Source organism: Accipiter gentilis, chromosome 11, assembly GCF_929443795.1.
Source record: "Accipiter gentilis chromosome 11, bAccGen1.1, whole genome shotgun sequence".
Taxonomy (NCBI): Eukaryota; Metazoa; Chordata; class Aves; order Accipitriformes; family Accipitridae; genus Astur; species Astur gentilis.
The window spans coordinates 18799747-18821349 of NC_064890.1; positions in this window are offsets into that span (position 1 = coordinate 18799747).

Consider the following 21603-nt stretch of genomic DNA (forward strand, 5'->3'; position numbering starts at 1 on the left):
TTACTCACTTTCTGCACACGTAAATCAGAAGTCCCTTCAAGGGGATCAGAAATGAGATCAGCCCATCTACTACGTCTGGGGGACTGCTCACGGGAAACTGGAGCAGCAGTTTTCCAAGAAGAATTCTCTTTTCTGGTTGCTTTTTCTCGCAACTCCTGTACCCGTGCATCCAAGACTGAGGTGGGTTTTCCATCCCACTTCCTCATGTCCTCTCCATGGTCACGCAGGTAAAACCACAGGTTAGCCCGTCGAGTGTACTTTCTCTCTCCTCTCTCTTGGGCAGAGGAACGCTTACTCCCAATAACTGTGATGCGGGCCTGTACAGGTGAGGAGGAGGACAGATCCACTTTGAATTGCTGGAACTCTCAGGACAGCTCCTCTACAGCTGAGACACAGGCCCGTAGGGAGGAAGAGAGACTTCCTTCCTATTGCCGGAGTTGGACAGTCAATTCATCCACCATTTGTCCATAGCCTTCTCTCCAGGACATTACTGCCAATGAGTTGGCATAGGTTGGTGGTGCACTTCGTAGAAACTTCCGCCACATGGGTTGTGTGCATTGGACTTCATCTGGATCTGTGGGTGACTGCGCATTTTCTGGATTGTTAATAAATCACCTCCAGCACGGCTAATTCTCTCAGGTACTGGATACCTCTCTCCATGGTGGTCTACTTGCCTTGGTGACATGTAACTTCATCCCTGAAGGGGTATCTTTCCTTTACACCTAACAGAAGTCGCCTCCAGAGGCTGAGGACTTGTGTTTTTCTCCCAATCGCCTTGTCGATGCCCCCTTCCCTAGACAGAGATCCCAACTGCTTGGCTTCCTTACCCTCTAATTCCACACTACTAGCCCCGCTATCCCAGCATCGGAGCAGCCAGGTAACAATGTGCTCACCTGGGTGGCGGCTAAAATCTTTTCGCATGTCACGCAACTCACTCATGGATAGAGATTGGGTAATAATTTCAGGTTCTGCCTCTACCTCCTGTTCTTGCGATGACCCTGGTTCATCTTCATCTCTCACTAAGCGAACTGATTTCTTTGTGTGTTTCTTTTTCTGTACAGGGGCGACTGATACTGGCACAGGTTGGTTCTCTGGTTTAGCTGAAGTGTCTGTCACGGGGGTAGGGGCAGCCACGGTGCTTGTTGTCGGGGTAGGGGCAGCCATGGTGTCTGTTATCAAGGTTGGGGTAGCCACGGTGCCTGTTGTTCTGTTTTCCATCTTTTCTCCCTGAGGGTGCTGCCTAGTATCAAGCAGTGTTTGGTAGATACTGGCCAGGGCCCAGCACAATGTAGTGAGTTGTGTGTCTCTGGGATAGCCAGAGCATTTTTCTTTCAAATATTCTGTCACTTCATGAGGGTTCTGTAGTTGTTCGGGAGTGAACTTCCAAGTCACTGGCGGTGAGAAGTTCTCTAGATACCTGCCCATATCCTCCCACATGCCGTGCCACCCATGAGTATCCAGCTTTGGGGGAGATCTCTGAGTGGTACTCTTAAAGAGCTTTTTTGTAGCCCTAAAGAAGACCTGAAACATATTCAGGAGGCATAGCACTAACAGCACACTGGCTTGGGCATCCCAAGGATATTAAAAATTCTCAAAAGCTGTGTAATTAGTCGGAAGGAGAAAAGGGAGGTGAAAGGACGGGGGGGGGTATCCCCCCCCTAATTTCCCCATGGATTGGGTGCAATTACCAATAAAATCCGACAGAAGGCGCCCAAAGTATGGAAATGTTATCACTGCCTCATACAGATACCAGCTTAACCTCATGACCAGTGATGTAATCATTTCATAAATCAACATTGCCCAGTACAGCAAAATGATAATCCCAATCACTCTCCCAGAGACGAGATACGCAATTACAGGCAATACATAGAGCATATAAGAGCTTACAAAACGCCACCATGTAAACAAATGAAACAACATTGTGACTAACATCTATTTATCTAAGAAATGCGTTTGGCAAATTTGTTTCAACACGCTCTGGCCAGCTCTGTCGTTATCTCAACCCTTCTGCCCCACGTTGGGCGCCAAAAAGGACTGTCGTGGTTTCAGCCCGGCCGGTAACAAAGGACCACGCAGCCGCTCGCTCACTCCTCCGCCCCCCTCCGGTGGGATGGGGAGGAGACGGAGGAGAGAAAAGGAAAAGAAACTGGAACCTCGAGGGTTGAGATAAAGGCAGTTTACTGGGACAAACACAAAGAGATTACAACAACAACAACAGCACTAATGAAAAAGTATACAAAAAAAAAAGAGTGATGCACAGTGCAACTGCTCACCACCCGGGACCCGACGCTCCACCACTTCCCCCACCAAAAACAGAGACCACCCCCTGTCCCGCTCCCCATCTATATACTGAGCAGGATGTCACATGGTATGGAATAGCTCCTTGGCTAGTCCAGGTCAGCTGCCCCGGCTATGCCCCCACCTCCCAGGTTCCTGTAAAAATTAACTCTATCCCAGCTGAACCCAGGGCACTCAGTGAGGATGGTTGCAGCCTGCTATGCCAATATGTCATCAACAAGTCTGGTTGGCAGGTTTTCACACTACTACAAAGGAGGGAAAGGCCTGGATTAATTCTCTGTAAATTTTAGGTACCTAACTTGGGTTCCAACATGAGGCTCATAATTGCTATTCATTAGCATTTGAATAGCAACTTCAGAAAGTGGTTTGGTCATCATAGAACTTAGTCAGATGAGATTGATGTAAGTGAGGCAGAGAGACCAGCCTTCATGATAGAAGTAGTCAGATTTGAGCCCTGAATCTAGCAGGGCACTGCAAGGCCATCTGAAAACTCCAGTTCACTAGATGCTGAAGCTTTGGAAAGATTTCTATAGAGTACACATTTCATAACAGAAGACCAAAACATTGCTACAGAGTCCTAACAAGGTAGTTATTGTGGCACATCGGTTAAGTGCTTCATGGTTCTTTCTTGTGACATCAATCAAACTGTTTCCCTACCATGAGCAAAGTGGGTCCATTTGTGGGAATGAGGAATTTCTTCTTGATTGCGAATACACCAGGTCCTTCTTATTCCCTAATGAATTGGTTTTCATTTCCTGGCCAAAAATACATATCCATCTGGAATTTTTACAAAGGATATTTTTTTAATTGTGCACTAATTTTCAGGAAAAAAAATGGTCTAGTACCCTTATCATAATTGTAGGAATTTCATACTGTATTATTTTTGTAGATGATTGGTTTTCTATTCCAGAATATATTGGACATCTTTAAAGAAGCACAGTCGTACATATTAATCCATCAGATTACTTGTATCTTCTGTTTACATTTAATTCACTGCTTCTGCTCACCTACCTTATGTTTATTGTACATGCAATTTACTATTTCCCTTTTTAACCTTATATTTTCAATTTCATTTTCAATAATCATAAGTGAGAAAACCACAGCAATGTTAACAAGAAGTGAGATGAAACCTGGCAGAAGGAAACAATTCATTCAGACATTTAATAATTGTACTTTATGAAGGTGTGGACAAGCTGTCCAACCTGTCAGTCTGCGGTCAAATAGAAATACTCCAGTTCCTCAGAAAAGGTGTCACAAAGTGGGTCAGTGAGGTGAGGAAAACTATTCTCATAATCTCCTTTGGCTTTAAGTTCTGTAGATGTATTGTTCAAAAATAATACACTTATATGAGTGTCTGTCTTGTGGTCATACCTGGCAGGGTCTTGGTGGCAGGGTGCTGGAGGGTGACCTGAGTGGAAGGAACCAGGAGCAGCTCTGAAATGGACCTATACAACCCATCATCTCCCAAGTCTGCCACCAGCCCAAGGATAACCTAGCACTGCTGCTCAAACATATTTAACACAGACTGGAGCACTGGGCAAATGTCAATGGCATGAAATTTAAGAACAAATGCCAGATTCTGCATCTGGGATGGAGTAAAGTCGGACAAAAGTATAGATGGGGAGAGGAGTGACTGGAGACCAGCCCTGCAGAAAGGGATCTGGGGGTGCTGGTCGACAGCAGGCTCAATAGGAGTCAGGGGTGTGCTCTGGCAGCCAAGAGGGCAAACCCCATCCTGGGGTGCATTGAACACAGTATAACCAGCCAGTCAAAAAGAGGTGGTTATCCCACTGTATTCAATGTTGGTGCGGCCTCACCCTGAGTACTGTGTGCAGTTCTGGGCCCACAATTTAACAAGGATGTGAAGGTCCTTGAATGTGTCCAGAAGAGGGCAACAAAGCTGGTAAAGGGCTGGAAGGAGTGTCCTGTGAGGAATGGCTGATGACTCTGGGTTTGTCTAGTTTGGAGAAAAGGAGGCTGAGGTTTGACCTCATTGCTCTCTACAGCTTCCTGAGGAAGGGAAGTGGAAAGGGAGGTGCTGAGCTCTTCTCCCTGGGATCCAGTGATAGGACACATGGGAATGGTTCAAAGCTGCACCAGGGGATGTTCACACTGGACGTTAGGAAGCATTTCTTTACTAAGAGGGTGGTCAAACACTGGAACAGGCTTCCTGGAGAGATGGTTGATTGACAGCCCATGCCTGTCAGTGTTTGGGCATTTGGGCAATGCCCTTAACAACATGCTTTAACTTTTGGTCAGCCCTGAATAGGTCAGGCAGTTGGACTGGATGATCATTCTAAGTACCTTCCAACTGGAACCACTCCATTCCATTCCAAATTGAAAAATCAAGCCACGGAAAAAATTTTAGTAGAATAAAGGTACCCACTGTAACCTTAATTCAGTCCTGTTGTATGTATGCCTTGTGATTTATTATCTAAATACTTCTGTTCTACTTAGGATCCCTGTCTCCACAAGATCACTGTGTATTTCATATATTTGTTCAATATTTTGCATTCTCCTCATTGTCCACTGCCTGGCCTCTTACCCCTGGCCCTCTCCCTTACTTTCTCCATAAGATTGAAAGCCTAGTCTGGCGAAGGAATTCTTAATTTCTCCATAAGTGTTTCTACCACACTTATCGCTAGAGTGTGTTACTGCTTCATAAACATTAATAAATTCAATTTCACGTGTAGGTACTGTCTCCATTTTAGAGAGAGAGAACTGAGATTCAGGGGGACTCAGATTAAAAAATCTCTGGTTGGAATACCTATGACCTCATTTTTCATAGCAGTAGCATTAATGAATCTTCATATATTCACAGCACAGCAAATCAACTTTAATTACATCTGTGAACAGTCAATATTGCTGTAACTGAGGTGCAACATATTCAGACTGTTATGAACATGCACCCTTAGAAAGTATCATTGAAGCAATTTATCAAATTCAGTGAAACTCAGTGGCAGAGGCATAAAGAGAATCTAGTTTCCAAACAAACATTAAGCTCCTGTAAATGTAACATCAGCCTTCGTGTATTTCAGCTTTTGCAGTAAGTGAAGAATGACTCTGTATAGACAACAGTCTCCCCTCTTCTGTTGCCACTCTCTTCTGTTGTGTGCCTCCTTTCTGGTCTTGCTTCCCTTCACCCTTTGTTTCCATGCTCACCCATTCCCTGTGGACTGTTTATCATGTAATCTCAGCCTCCCAAAATTCCTTGCTTTTAACTATATCTCCTGTTGTCTTCTGCTTTTTTCTTCTCTGTTTCCTTTCTTGCCCTCAACAATCCTTTAGAAATATTTATTAATATTCTAATTTGCTGACCAAATCTCAGGCCAAATTTACTATGGTCTTGAGCCAGTAAAGGAAGTATGCACAAAAAGTGGGATTTGGATGGCATTTAGGTGCCTGATTAAAATTCTGAAGGCTGCAGTCTGCAGCTGGAGAAAGTTAAAATGCAAAGGGCCTTTACTGTTTTAGTGTACTGTTTTTCTGGGCCATATCTTGTGCTGTTGACGTGGGCCCTGCTGATCATAAAAGTGATATATAGCAACAAGCAGGGAAGTTGCTGGGACTTTTTCTGTGTTGAGGAGTGCTGAGTAATGTTGGGTCATGCTGACCCTAACAGGTTAGTGAAAACAAAAGGCCAGCATTTTAAAGGAATTTTCTGTGCTTGATGAAAACCATATATACATACATACACAAATGCATGCACACAATTGCAGTTCAAAGTAATCTTTCAAGTCAGGATGTTACCAGACATTGCAGGTATGTCCATGACAAAAGCATAGCAAGACTACTGATTAATATGTATATGTATGTCAGACAAATTATGTAGTCAATTAGCAAATTGAGCAATGTGTAACAATGCAATTATATAAGAAGGAAGTTAATCAAATTCAGATTTTAGAACCTGGACAGTTATTACAGCTCTTGGCTGAAGTTTGACTGGTAATATGTAATTTTATTCCATTTTGCTAATTGCCATACCATCTGAAGTCAGGAAACGTGAGTGACAATTCTTACAGAATATCTGGTTGTGGCTGAAGAAATGCAGGATTTATATTGATGGGAGGGGTAGACCTTGGTAGAAAAAGAACCCAAAAACCAGTCACTCAAAAATCAATAAAAATATAACTGTCAATGTCTTGACAGTATAGTGGAGCTTGAACATACAACTGATTGGAAGCCAGAAGATTAAATGTCCTCTACCAATGTCCCCAAGGACTTTATGTAGCATCTGTGGTTGAAGTGTGAACTCTAGCTCTTGAAATTCTGTGAGAATGGGCTTCATGCTGTTTTAGAGATCTGTTTCCTTTACAGTCCTTCTGCTATTAGGTTACATTGTCAGGATATTAAGTAATTTAAAACCAACATATGGGCAATTCTATTACCTATATTCTCCATCAGTGATGAAAAAAACCTTTTTCCTTTTCACTGTTTATTCTTCCAGAATCAGTTTTGGAAATTGAATGAAGAGGGTTATTTTTTTTTACCTAGTCTAGCCTTCAATCTATCTGACCCTTTCTTCAAGAGTTTAAGCTCATGATTACTTAAGAATTAGTATTGAATTATACTCTATGATGATATGTGTGTTTATCATTTGGAAAATGTGTCTGGTTTCAAAGTGGGAATTGATAATGCATGAAACTGTCCTTAGCATCTGTGGCTTTTCCAGTTCTTAGTTGATAGTTAAATACCCAATAAGAGAAGGGCTTCTATGCTCATAGGGCCAGGTGCAATAACTGAATATTCACCTTTCAGTTTTAGAATTCTGAAGAAGTTAACACATGTTTCCTGTTCATTTGGTTCTTCTAGAGACTTCAAGATCTTATTCTTAGGCCTCCCTAGAATTATGAGTCAGAAATTGTCAGGAAACATTTTATAAGAATAACCATTTTCAAAGAAGCTCTGACAAGGACAAAAATCTTTCAGTAATAAAAAGTAAATAATACAAAAAATAAAAAGCCAAAACAGAAAAAAAAACCACAAAAGAAATCTAATCAATCAAGCTTTGCAAAGATTTGGGGTGGTCTTGAAGCCTGATGATTACACATAATCACAGCAGAATTTGTGGTTACAAATTAGCACTGGACAACTCTTGCTAGGAGAACAGTGGATTCTTACTGAATTGTCAGTATACTATGATAGTGCTTATTGAAATGGAAAAAAAACCCTGCACCTCATCCATCTGTGTGTGTAAGGTTTCAGGGAGTGTTTTCCTTGAAATCTGGAGTTAACAATGCAGTTAAGAACAGGTAAACCTATAACAAAGAAAAAGTATATCTACATATGCAATGGCAAGACACTCATGTTGATAATGCTACATGTAAGCTCATTTTTGCAAGCAGTGTCAAATATTCAGCTGAAATTAGACCCATGACATGCATTTAAAGGAAAAGCTGTAGGCAAAAAAAAACCCCTGAAGTACTATGGTTAGTTTCCATTTAGAAATCACAGTGCTATAGGGAAAGTAAAGTAGGAAAGCCAATACTTTTTGATTAGAAATAAAATGGACAGGGTCATGTAATGAAAGCTAAGGCCTGTGTTTATTTAGACTAGTGCCAGTTGGTTAAATGCAAGGTGTCTTTTTAACAGATTACACACTGCCTTTAGCTAATTTGAATTATATTAAGGCACTCAGCTCTTTACTGAGACATACAAGCAATAAAGTCAACAAGAGCTCCGCAGTGGCAGTTATTTCCACTAACTTGAGAAGCTTGCCCTGGAAATATGCAGCTCTTTGAAGGCTTTGGTGATTTTCTATATCCACGGTCTGGTTTCTACAGAATTATTTTTTTTTCTGACACACTACATCTGAAATATAGCTTATATCAACTCTAAATTTACATATTCAAATGAATGTTGTCAGTGTAAATTTTAGCATTGTGTATAATTGCTTACACTAAACTTTAAAAAATTCCTTTCAGATGAAACATTTGGTTCATGGAGCCTATATTTTCTGAAGTACCTCTCAGTGCTCTTGGGTAATCAGGAGCCTGGCTTTATCCTTTTTCTGTAAGAAAAGAACTCCACTACAAAAAGTGGTTTATCACCATGTTGCTGCACTGCTTCAGTAATGAGTTAAAAACAGAAGTGGTGTTCCTGGAAATTCCAATGCCATACAGTACAGCAGCCCAGGCTTACATGGGAAGACTACTGTATTTAATCCTGTTTTACTTGCAAATTCTGACAACATTAAAAATCAAGATGAGACAAAAGAAGCTAGCAAAAAGAGATTTTCCTTTTAGCATGAGCAATCTCTATAAACAATGTAAGATAGATCATATAACTATCACTACTCTAGCCTGGCACAGCTTTCAGTAAAAAATTAGTCAGCATGTAGAGGCAAAACTCTTGAAACAGATGTTTCTCTATCCTTATAATGTAATAGGAGATTCTTCACCTTGCTTTGGTCACTGAAACCTTCCTTGAATACTGTTTGGTAGTTCTGAAGATTATTTTGGCAACAACAGTAACGGCAACAAAAGGAGGTTGCTCAGGGTCCTTTCAGCACTGTTGAATTGCATCTATAAACCAAAATAAGTACAGATCATATTTTGAATTAGAAAGCAGAGGAATTCATTGCAATTCTTTTACCAATGTGGTCAGAAGCTAAATGAAAAAAAATGAAACAAAAGAAATCGTTCATAACAGTAATAATAAGAAGAAAGCTTGTTTAGTTATGGATGAAGAATGGAGATGGCATATGGCCAAAGGCACTGCTTCAGTGGACATGAAAGGGAGAAGGATAAGAAGCTGGAAAATGGTGGAATGGGCAAATGCCATTAACAGATACAGTAGCTTGTGATCCATAGATGTCAAAGCATGAGTAAAAGTAAATTGTTATTTATTTAATTAAGACTTCTGTGAAATGCAAAATTACTTGCATTGCAACTTAAGTAATACAGTACTAAAGTAATCTAAACCAAGGCTATAAGTAAAAAATGAAACACTGGAATCTTTAAATGAAATTTGTTTTCACCCACCCACCCAGTTTTCACCTCAGGAGTTTAGAGCAGCTCCTTCAGCCATAGCAGTGGCTACTGTTACTGTGTTACTTACATAAGAAATAAAAGCAATTTTTCATGAGCAATGTCAAGTCTTAAGTGTCCCAAGATTCTTTGAGGAAGGTAGTTAAAATCATAGGCTTCATTCAGAAATTATGGCTTAAAAAAATAGCAGCTCAAATATCCTCAGAAGTGGCACAGTAAGGCATACGTACTTGGCACAATATGCCTCTCTAGCGTCTCTGCATGACGCTGCGGTACACTAGTCCACCTGTGAATTTGCCCCAGAAGAACTTCTAAACTTCACTCAGAATCACAGTAGCATGGGATAATTCAGTCTAGAAGGGACTTCAGGGGGTCTGTAGTTCAACCTCCTGCTCAAAGCAGGGTCAGCTGTGAGAACAGACCAGGTTGCTCAGGGCTTTATCCAGTTAGGTCTTGAAAACCTCCAACTATGGAGACAGACTGCACGATCTCTCTGGGCAACCTGTTCCATTGCTTGGAGCTACAAAAGCATGACAGATGTGAAAGCCAAACCATATGCTGATCTCCAGTATGAGCTGTAATGAACCACTGTATGTACACAACTGTGAAAGACTGTTTGGTATGTTATTAGTCTACTTCTCAGTGTATTTCCATAAAAGAAAAAAGGAAAAAGGAGCTGAGTGGAGAAAAAAAAGGCAATCTAACACAGTCTAACACAGATCTTATTTTATAGAGCAAAAAGGCATAATTCATCAAAATATTTTGTGTTTGGATTGTTTAATGCTTTTGACTTGGGACAAGATGGGGATAAGCGTGATATTTGGGAAGCTTGAATTCAAAGGGTATTTTGCATCATTTATATCATATGGAAAGTAAAAAAATACTGAAAATTTGCTATGTATGTGGGTATTCTTCTTTCAGCATGTTCTAAAACAACCTTGTTTAAATCTGAACTTTTTACTTCATTTTTTATAAACTTACAAATTACAGTTTACACAATAGAGCTGCTCAAACTGGGGATTCAATTTCTGAATTACTTTTATTTGACACTCAAAAACTAAGTGATATTAAAGTAATGATAATCTTATGGTTTGCATTTCATTTAATATAATCTCAAAATAATATAATTCATATTGGTCATACCTTGTCAGATGATTTAGAGTGAAAGGCACAGTTTTGAATATATTGAATGAGAGGAGCTATCTACCTTCTCTTAAAAGGACTGTGCAAAAGGAGAACTTCATTTTTACTATATTGCTTTTCTGTCTGGAGGGAGTTCTATATGTGCGATACATATTTTCAGAAACTCTGCTTTTTACTAAATTTATCAGCTAAAGAGAGTGGTACTACCTGTATATCCAGATTTATTGTCATCAGAGCTTTAGACCACCCCAGGCAAAGAAAATATATGGTTTCTATGCATTAGCAATGAAATGTATGTAGTAAAAATATTTCAATATAAATTAGTAAATGAAGCTTGCTGATTTATAGACAATATGGTGCTGCACTTTTTTTTCCATTTCTTTTCAAGACACGGTGATTAACGCTATCTTCACAACAGGTATTGGTCATCTATCATGCACTAGTATTACTTGTTATTGTTAATTGTATAGAAAGGATAGGGGTACTGGGTTTTCATTGTTGGGTTTTTTCACCCTCAAAATAATACAAGTAAAATGAGGGTGTAAGGCGATTTTTAGAAAGGCAGCAATATGCACAAAAAATATCTGGTTCAAATATCATCCAAACATGAACATACCTCAGCCTTATTGAGGAAGACGAGAATGCCACCTGTTTTACCCAGATGATCTGTGACCATGCAGGTTACAACTGTGGTGTCCTCAGAAGTAGTGTCTAGGTGCTGCCTAGACTTTGAAGTCTGAGTTCACAGACGAGCCGATTTCCCTCCGTAGGCCTCAGAGCCTCTATACTGTGCATGGGTATGTACATGCTTGGCCATGCTAGCTGTCTCACAAGCTATTCTCCTCTACTACCTCCACAGAAATATATAATGTAACTTCATCAGCCAAAAGAGTTGGAGGGTGTCTTGTGCCAAGGATGTCTGCTAGGCTTTTGAACTGACAAAATATTTTTCTTGCAGGGTACAAAGTTGAGATACTGAGATGAGAATCCATGTTTCTTTATTCTACCCTACGTCCAGCGTAGAATAATTTTGTCATTTATTTTGTCATTTCATGGTAATTAACAGTTTGAATTGAATATTATTCACAAAATAACATTATATCTTTTTAAGGAAAATTTATATACAGCATTCCATTTAATTATGAACGTTATAATTTACCCATTTACTTACAGGCCAATTCTTTCTTCAAACACTGTTCCTGCAGAGAATTGTGGGGTGTATGTGTTTCAAGCGATCTCCATGAGAACATAAGCTATTCTCATGGCCATAAATTAGTTTATTATTTACTGTTCATTTTACAATAGAAAAGATTTGGATTCAAGATAATGTTCAAGAGGCAAAGTGTGCATATTTCTAAATATAAAACTAAAATAATACATTTGCAGTAAACTAGGTTTAGTATGAGAGTTGACTAGAAGCTATGGTGTAGGAGAGAAAAACAGACTCATTGTTTCACATTTTTCTTGAGTGAATTTAATTTGTATTAGCTTTGTACCAAGAGCATCTTGTGGCTCTCTGCATTGCTTTAGCTGCTTTTATGCACTGGAAATAGGTGGTTTCACGAGTCTCTTTGCTACTGATGCTGTTTATCTGCTCTCCACGTACTAGTGTGGGAGAAAGTTTGCCAGCCCCATGGTGATGCTGGTCTCTTCATTCCCTAAGCATGATGGGAGTAACCCATGTACACCTTATGATCTCCAAGAACATACAGGGCCATTGTAGGGTCACTCTTAGTTTTTATTTATCACCCCTCTGATTCAATTTTTTGCTATTTGTGATCTAATGCTACCGAAACCCTAAAGCAAATAAAAAGCTGGGAATCTGATCCTGAAATAATTGCTGTCTTCAGCCACTGAAGATTCCTTACCCAACACAGAAGGAGGCCCTGAATGAGCAATTCAGATCAGCATACTACAAAAACAAAGGGATGTGGCATCACTAAAATTAAAATGTACACATATTCTTGCATAGTTTATTAAGTAAAAATTATGACCTATCTTACCCCAGAAAATAAATATGCCATATTATGAGGTTGCTAGTAAAAACTGTAGTTATCAGCAATGTAAATCTTAACTGTTCCCCAAAAAAATGCTCAAACTGTTGTTATACGACAATTCTAATAGCATTTGAAACCTGTGTGTATGGAGATTCAGCACATATGAAAGAAACTTAAGAAATATGAGGGATTCTACAGTATAATAATTCAGGTAAACTTTATATGGCCAAAACCAAATCCAACGCAGACACCAAATAACTTAAGTGTAAATATATCTAAATGTTAATGAAAGATTTTTCATGTGTATTTGGGGAAAATAAGGAAAAAAGTAACAAATATGCCTATATGAGTCACAAAACCCCCCCCCCCAAACATAAAAAGATAGGACATCATACTATTACTGACAGCAATTCTATGCAGGTAGCAAATGGTAAGGGAGGAGATCAGCCCTCTGAAGGGCAGTGGGTACAAGTTAGATTTTTGTAAACACCTGACAACATTCCACATCACAGATTAATGTCTAAAGCAAACAGTCAGAGGAGACAGGAAAAGCTGGCCAATTGATTGAAAAAAACCCCTAAACAATTGCCTGGAGTGCTGATAAGAAAAGATATCAATAAACAGAAGCAGCAAAGTATGCATGTCCTTATAAACAAGGGACACAGAAACTGCTGCCATATCTTTGGCTTTCTGGTTTTGCCCCCAGGGTTCCTTAGGTCCTATATGCATTCTTTCTGTGAAGTCGTGTATTTGATTTGAAAGATTTTAATGTTGAAACTCTTTCCTAAGTTTCTGATATGTCTACATTCAAAACTGCTTTAGAGCTGGCAACCCCAGTTCTCCCTTTCTCTGTCCCCACGATGGGACCGCAGCATTCTGGACAGGCTCCTGTGGAAGGTATTTTCCTTATTTAATATATTCTGAACTAACCAAAGACTAACAAATCTTCCTGGACATCTCTTCCAAGTTCATTTTCTTAGTTTAATTTAAACTCTTAAGACTCTACAGAGATTTGCAACATGTCACGTCATACAGCATAGAATATAGCAATTGCATGCGCATGCTGAGAACATTACAGTTCTTCTCACATTATCAGCTTTCTACAGAAGCTATCTTTGATGTATTTGACATTACATTTGACACTGTCAAACAGATTATTATTACTGATATTTTTGCTAGTAATAGTAATTATTATTTTTACTACTTATTATAATCGTTAATTAGAAGAAGACTTTTTGAAATTGCCTTTCAGAACCTGTTGTACCCCACCACAATCACAAGAAAGGATATAAATTGGAAATATTTTCAGCAAACCCAAACTACAGCAATTTATAGAGGAATCCCATTTATGTTACCACATAATGGATTAGTTTCAAAAGCAACAATCCCAAATTTAACTCTGCAGGGATTTATATTACAAAATTTATATCCAGATTCTTACATTGCTGGATCCTGGTGGAAATGCTTATGGATATATAAGTAAGCATTGATCTTTTACATAATCATTAGCCCATTAGCTGGATCTTTGAGCTATGTTCTCTGTGCTATCCTGGCACTGTTCATTGAGTCTATAACATCTTCAGATCTAAGTATCCTCTGGGATTCAGTGTTCGGCTCTATCACTCAAGGTTTAGGTGTCCTTTCCTTTTCTTATGTAAAAGGAAACATATTATATTTTACATAATGCCTGTTGAGAGATACAGGGTGTTTTTGGAGATTGCATTAACAAACAAGGGTTTGTTTGTGTTTTCCTGATATGCAGTAGCATGTAAAAAGAGGGATGCATTATTTTCAACAAGAGTGTGAAACAACTATTAGCAAGGAATGAGAATTTGAAAGATGATTCTGTTTTAAATGTCTATATGTGATACACATTCAGAAGAGCTCAGAATAAGCACCAGCTCTTAGACAAACTAATTTATTAACAAAGTGGGCTGAAAAACTAGCCCTATTGTTCTCTTACAGATTACACCAAATTACATTCATTTAATTAAAAGCTAAAATCATGTTTATTAATTAATTTATTCTGTCAGCAATCAGGAAGATTGAGTAGCTTCTTTAGTTCATAGGCTGAACGCAATATGAGATTATGTGGTGAATTAAGAGAGGTAACAAGGTAAATTGCTAATACATTACCTGTGCTTGCTTCTGCATACAGCTAGAGCTAAGTATAAGACAGATTCTGCTCTCTCCCTGGAGATTTCCTCTTAGACAGAGATATGAATAAAGACAGAAAACATATTTCTACGTATTTATCACAGTCTTTACACTATTATTCTTCTTCGAGTTATCTTCATGAGCTGAAGAACCTGATTCCTTCTCAAAGTGTCTAACCTTTGATGTGATTTCTAAAGGAAGAATCGTGGCACGTTTTGCCACATGTTCTACAAAGTTTTGAATGTATATTTGCATTAATAAACAGAACAGAGACCTTCAAAGGTATCAAAAGAAGTCAGGGCAATAATGGCCAAAAGTTGACATAAAGTCCACACAAAGCAAATAGAAATATGCAATTTTAAGATATGGTAATACCAAGAAATAAAAAAAAAAAAAAAAAAAAAAAAAAAGAAAGGAAAATAAGAGTAGAAAAGGATGAACTCTGATGATATCAAACACAGAAAACTGAAACATATGTTATATTTAAAAAAAATGTGATTGAAAATCAGGGTCCCTTAAACACTTTTATTATGGCCTTGTTAAATTGTATTTTAACAGTTAAAGAATTTGGAAACATATCTTAAGTAAACCAGTCTATGCCTAATGGAAGGTTTTCCACTAGTGGGGTTAGTGGATAGAGCATTTCATTTCCACTTTGTCTATATGTGTCCTCAGGTGGTTTACTTTTATGGCCAAGAGTTTTTGCATGTGAAAACTATGTTCCTGATTCAAATAAAGTTTATGATAAATTTGAGAATCTGCTTACTCAAATGCAAAGACTCCAGAAAAGAGATTGCAAATGAAGACTAAAGGACCTACTTCTTCTTCTCCGGTTCTGAGATAAGAGGAGAAGTAACAACAATCCTTTGATCTTTTCTTTCTTTAAATATCTCTTCCCTAAGGGAAAGGGCTCCTGCCTTTGTATAGCAAGGAATAAGGACAAACTACAGTGACTCCCCAGGCCACGTTACCCTGTGCATTAAAAAATAACCTCACAATCAACAATTCAGAGTTTATCACTACCATACAGTCAAATGTCCTCCCTGCACATGAGTGCTGCTATCTGATATCTAACCAAGAAAGTAAAATGTGTTCTAGAAAAGTACTTCCCATTTCCAGAAGAGAGGGAGAGATGCAAATGTACAAATTATTTCTGATTCACAGTTCTGAAAATTGTACTAGATCCCATGGTGTTGCATGGTTAACAAAAAAGCATATAAACATTCTTAGTATTTTATAATCTTACTTCAATATTTTACACAGTATTTTATAAAATCAGTAAATGTAAGCCTTGTAATGCATTTTAAGGTCCTAACTTATTATAGAATGTTCTCTCATTTCAGTACAGTTTGGTTTTCCATTTTTTTCCCCCACTTTTGCTTCATTTGCTTGACCTTATCTCTCTAAGAATAATGGTACTATCTTAATTCAATTGCAATTGTTTGAAGTGAAAAACTGCACATCATTAATCTTATAGTGACAGGCCTTATTGTAATTAAACTCCAAAGATATGTAATTCCTTATTAAGACAGATTCTTTTAGTGCTCAGCTCACAATTCAAATTTATCTGTTCTTGTACACTTTGCCTTTTCGTGGCAGTAAGTTGTCCCTTATTTTACCTGAGTGTTTTAAATGTGTTGATTTTTGATGTTATGTTTATGCAGCTGTGAAATTAAATCATAAATGAAAAAGCCTTGTAGGTAAGTAAACGAAAAATACCGATTTATTTTATTTGTGAACTAATGCCAGGAGTAACTTAAGAGATGGGTTTTTTTACTGAGATTTTAAAGATATGTTCTAATAATAGTCATGTCAAGTATATATAGATCACCCTTGACACTCTGATATGCTATCGCTGATAAGAGAAAGGTGTTTTGGTATAGCAGGGAACTTCTGAAAGAAAAGGTAAGAAACAGATAATGCAGTGGTAAGAAACAGATGTTTCCTCATTGTTTTAAGCAATCTGCAATACAATCCGTGAGCAACAGATCTCCATGTTAAAGAAAACGGGGGCGGGGGGGGGAGGGGGTTGTATTTGATTTCTGAATGCCAAGACATAAGTAAGAAGTGCAATATTCTGACTTTTAAAGTTACTAGAATCTATAGTGCTTTATTCTGAAATTAACTTGTTTATTTTTAAAAATTGATGACAGAGTGTATTTTCATCCTTTTTTCTTCCCCTAGTGTAGGTAGGAAACATCAAAAAATGGCTCCTCAGCTTAATGTTCCTTTATTTTTCTTTGCCAGTTTCTTTTATCTTTGTGGAAACGATGTGAAAAGAAAGGTCATCAGCCTAGAAGATCAAGAAGCATGTAACCATTCTTTCTGATAAACTAACCTTTTACATTTTACATATGGGTCATTAAATGTCAGGGCACTGAGGGCAATAACGGCCCTCAGTGGCCCAATCCAGCCTCCCCTGGGGCCTCCCCCACCCCTGCCCCACGGCCCAGGGCCCCATTTCAGCTCGGCCGGAGCTGCCAGCCGCTGTCCCAGTGACGCTGTAGGAGTTCGGCTCTCCAGCTCCACCGCAGCAGGGCCCCGGCCCCGGCCCTGGTCCTGCTGAGCCAGGCCCACCCCACAGGCTGATGCCCCCATTCCCACAGCGGTGCCTGATGGTGTCTGGGGCTGCCCCCAGCTGCCCTCCTGGCCTGCCCTGCTCTCCCTGGCTGGGGGTCATGGAACAGGTCCTGGCTGGTGAGGCCCATGGGGGTCGTCTGTATCTCCTGTACCTGGCTCCAGGCAGCTGCCACTCCTCGCAGCACTCTAACATAACGCACGTGTGTAATCTCAAATCTCATGAGGGTTCGTGTTCCTTCTTTCTCCACAGAGGCAAAAGTGCTAAAAGCAAAGATTTCAAACAACTCATCTATAACGGTGTTATCAACCCCAATTATTTTCATTTCATGCAATAACAGAACAAAATCTGTGAATGAGGAGGAAATGGGCATATTAGTTTGCCACCTTAAAACGGACCCCAATAAAGCTATGTGGTTGTCTAATCTTCGGGAGATATGAGTACCACATAAGAGCTAACATCACTTACGTTTCAAGGTGCTTTAAAAGGCAGGTCAGATCCAACACCGCATTTTTTTTACAAATTGGAGTGTGAGTGTGCTATCTAGGTTCTGCTGCACTTAACTCAAACCTCATGTCTTGTTGGCCTGCTGTGAGAGACTGAAAGAGTTAATGTCTCAAACATTGTGGTGGGGCAAGTTCTGCTCAAAGACAAACCCTGCACAGCAAGGAACCCAGGTGAAAAGCCCATCAGCTCACACATCAGCAACAGGAGGGGGAGGGTGTGCTGGAAGGCGCGCAGCTCCCTGTTCTGATAAACTGTTCTGATACAAAGATCAAGCAGTGGCTGTGTCTGCAGGGAAGGAGAAGTTACTCCACAAACAACCCCCAAGCCCGAAGGCTCACAAACTGCCCGAAGGAGGGGAAATGATGATAAAAGGACACCAACTGAAGCCCCAGCTGAACAAGCCCACCGGAACCGGACCTGTCGGCTGGCTGGACACCTCGGCTGACTGAACCAACGCTGGACCCAGGGCTGGCAAAATCTTTCTCTCTTCCTTTCTCTCTCTGTCTTCTTCTCTCTTTCCTTTTCCACAATCCCTACACCTCATCCATATCAAGATATAAACCATTGACCAAGTCTGAGACTAAGAGTAGATCCAGCCGCCCCTGGGCCCTTCTCTGAGGAGGAGTCTAGAAAGCAAGGGGGTCTGCTCTGAACCTCACGACTCAACAGGAGGGATCTCCTTATTCCCTGAATTGATGTATATGGTTGCCACAGGTTACCTGGTTTACTGAGGTAGTTTCAAGACATAAACTGTTGACCAAGTCTGAGACTAAGAGTGGATCCAGCTGCCCCTAGACACTTCTCTGAGGAGGAGTCTGGAAAGCAAGGGGGTCTGCTCCGAACCTCGTGACTCAACAGGAGGGATCTCCTTATTCCCTGAAGCGATGTATACGGTTACACAGTTTACAGAAGTAGTCCTATGTCAATTCCTATTGTGAGAAACCCTGCTACCTACTACCATGCTTCCCCAGTTCCATTTGCTTCTGTCATAAATAAAATCTTTAACTGATCGTCTGGTGTCGTTTCACCTTAATTTAGCCTGAGGGAATTCTGAATTAAGCACAACTGCCTGGTCTGTCCAGTCTGGGTCGTGACACCTGCATGTTACATTCACACAGATTCTTGCATGTATCAGCAGAGTAGGCAGAAGCATGATAAGTGTGTGTGTAGAAAAGTAAACCTTCTTAAGTGGCACTTAAATCAACATCGACTTTGTAGGGAAACTGGATAACAGCCTTCTGAAACTCTTGCTAGAACAGGAAGATGCCTGTAATGACTTGATTGGACTATCAGCGAGTCAGAGTTATTCCTTTTTCAGATTTTTTCTAGTTCATATGTGCCTTTGGCCATTAGAAAATTTCTCTTGTATTCCAAATTTGGGTACCTCAGTTCTGAACATCACTTCCAACATTTTTACTTCCTGCTAATAATGAAGTTCAGGATCTAAAGTACACTACAGTCAACAGTGGCTTTTCATTGGCAAATGACTCACATGCCCTATCATCATGCTCTAAACATACCGCAGGCCTATAAATAGGATCAGCATTAATGGAAGTAGAAACTTTTACAATATTTCACACCACTGTGATCTCAACTAGCAAAGACTCCTCATTGGAGAGACACTTAAAATAGCATTATATATAAATGTGGCTGTTGTGGTTTAACCCCAGCCAACAACTAAGTACCACGCAGCCGCTCACACACACACACACCCCCCCCAAGTAGGATGAGGGAGAAAATCAGGAAAAGAAGTAAAACTTGTGGGTTGAGATAAGAACAGTTTAATAGAACAGAAAAGAAGAAACTAATAATGATAATGATAAAACTCAAAAAGTAACAACAGCAATAATATAAGGATTGGAATGTACAAATGATGCGCAGGGCAATTGCTCACCACCTGCCTACCGATACCCAGCTAGTCCCTGAGTGGTGATTCCCTGCCGCCACTTCCCAGTTCCTAAACTAGATGGGACGTCCCATGGTATGGAATACCCCGTTGGCCAGTCTGGGTCAGCTGCCCTGGCTGTGTCCTGTGCCAACTTCTTGTGCCCCTCCAGCTTTCTTGCTGGCTGGGCATGAGAAGCTGAAAAATACTTGACTTTGGACTAAACACTACTGAGCAACAACTGAAAACATCAGTGTTATCAACATTCTTCGCATACTGAACTCAAAACATAGCACCGTACCAGCTACTAGGAAGACAATTAACTCTATCCCAGCTGAAACCAGGACAGTGGCTTATTGAAGGCTGAGATGAGATAGTCTTACCCTTTGTAAATATGAGGTAGAGATAAACAATGAGGAAAAACAACTTCTTTTAAACTGCTTAGGTATAACTCATTAAATATAGACTTGCCATTAATATATTGAGATTGCAAATTCAATTCAGATAAGGTTCTGGAACAGTTTTCCAATGAGAACAATGTGGTCAAAATGTTCATGGAACTATTTTTTAAATCACCTCAGAAAAACAGGACTGTTGGAGCAGCGGAGGAATGCACATAAGTCGACCCAATATGAGTGATAGAAGTGATTCAACTTTATTTGCACGGATAGCTCATATTTATACAGTTTGCGATAATTATGCCTACTAGTCCTAATATGATTGGTACATTGCTAATGTTTATTCATTACTAAACCACAACCACTTGTAGTTTGCAGCTATGCGTGTTCAGTAACTTTCTCATGGGAACTTCTTCAAAAGTTACTTATGAAGTTATGCCAAGGTCACACCGTTTTTATTTTTCTCCTGATAATGGCAAGACCAGCTGCTGTTTTTCTCCTGCTATCAGTAAAGCCAGCTATTTTCAGCCAAGGCCTACTCTTGCTGCTCAAACTGACATTCTTTCACACAGAACTCTGCTCGCACAACTTTTCTATAGACCCATGTCCTTTTTCATCAAGCCAATTCCCAACACAGGACAACACGATAGAAGCTTTTTAATTTTCTTTCCACAGCTAGTAGTTCCAAGTAGGACCAGCAGCTACTGTTGGTACTTCACTAGGAACTACATATGGGTTTTGGACTTTATATGCCCCGTCATGTCCCAATTTTTCTGGACGACGACTTGGGTTCGCTGATTCCCAGGTCAGGATTAAGGTGAAACAACACCAGGGATCCTTTAACTCACAAAACTCAACTTTTGTTTGCTCACAACAAGAATTGGCATGCTCGCTACAAAAATTAGTATGCTCACAACAAAAACTGACATGTCAATATGTCAGTAAACTGTGTAACATGTGCTAACCATATGTCACCAAACATATACTACAGGCCTTGCTTATTTGGGGATCAGTTCAGGGAGGACCATAAGGAGATCCCTCCCGTTGGGTCAGGAGGTTCAGAGCAGAACCCCTTGCTTTCTAGACTCCTTCTCGGAGAGGAGCCTGGGGGTGGCTGGATCCGCTCCTCGTCCCAGACTTGGTCAACGGCTTATGTCTAAAGGGATGAGATGTAGGGATTACAGAGGAAAAAAAAAAAAAAAAAAAAAGAGAGAGAGAGAAGAGAAAGATTTCACCACTCCTGGGTCCAGCATTGGTCCAGTCAGCCAAGGGGTCCAGTTCCAGTGGACTTGCACATGTGGGGCTTCAGTTTGTGTCCTTTTATCAACCTTGCCCCTCCTTCAGGTGGGCACTTGAACTCAGTAGGCTAATTAGGTGTCATGAGCAGTTTTTGAGCCTTTGGAAAATAGGTCCATGGGCTTGGGGGTCATTTGGGGAGTAACTTCTCCTTCCCTGCAGACTTGATGTTTGGCCATGCATGGTGAGCTGCCCTGCTCAGCACATCAGAACAGCATTATCAGAACCAGGAGCTGCGCACCCTCCCCCCTCCCCCCCAATCCCCTCCCCTTCTTGTTGTTTATGGGGGCTGATCAGCTTCTTTTCACCTGGAGTTCCTTCCTAGGCAGAGTTCGTCGTTATGCAGAACTTGCCC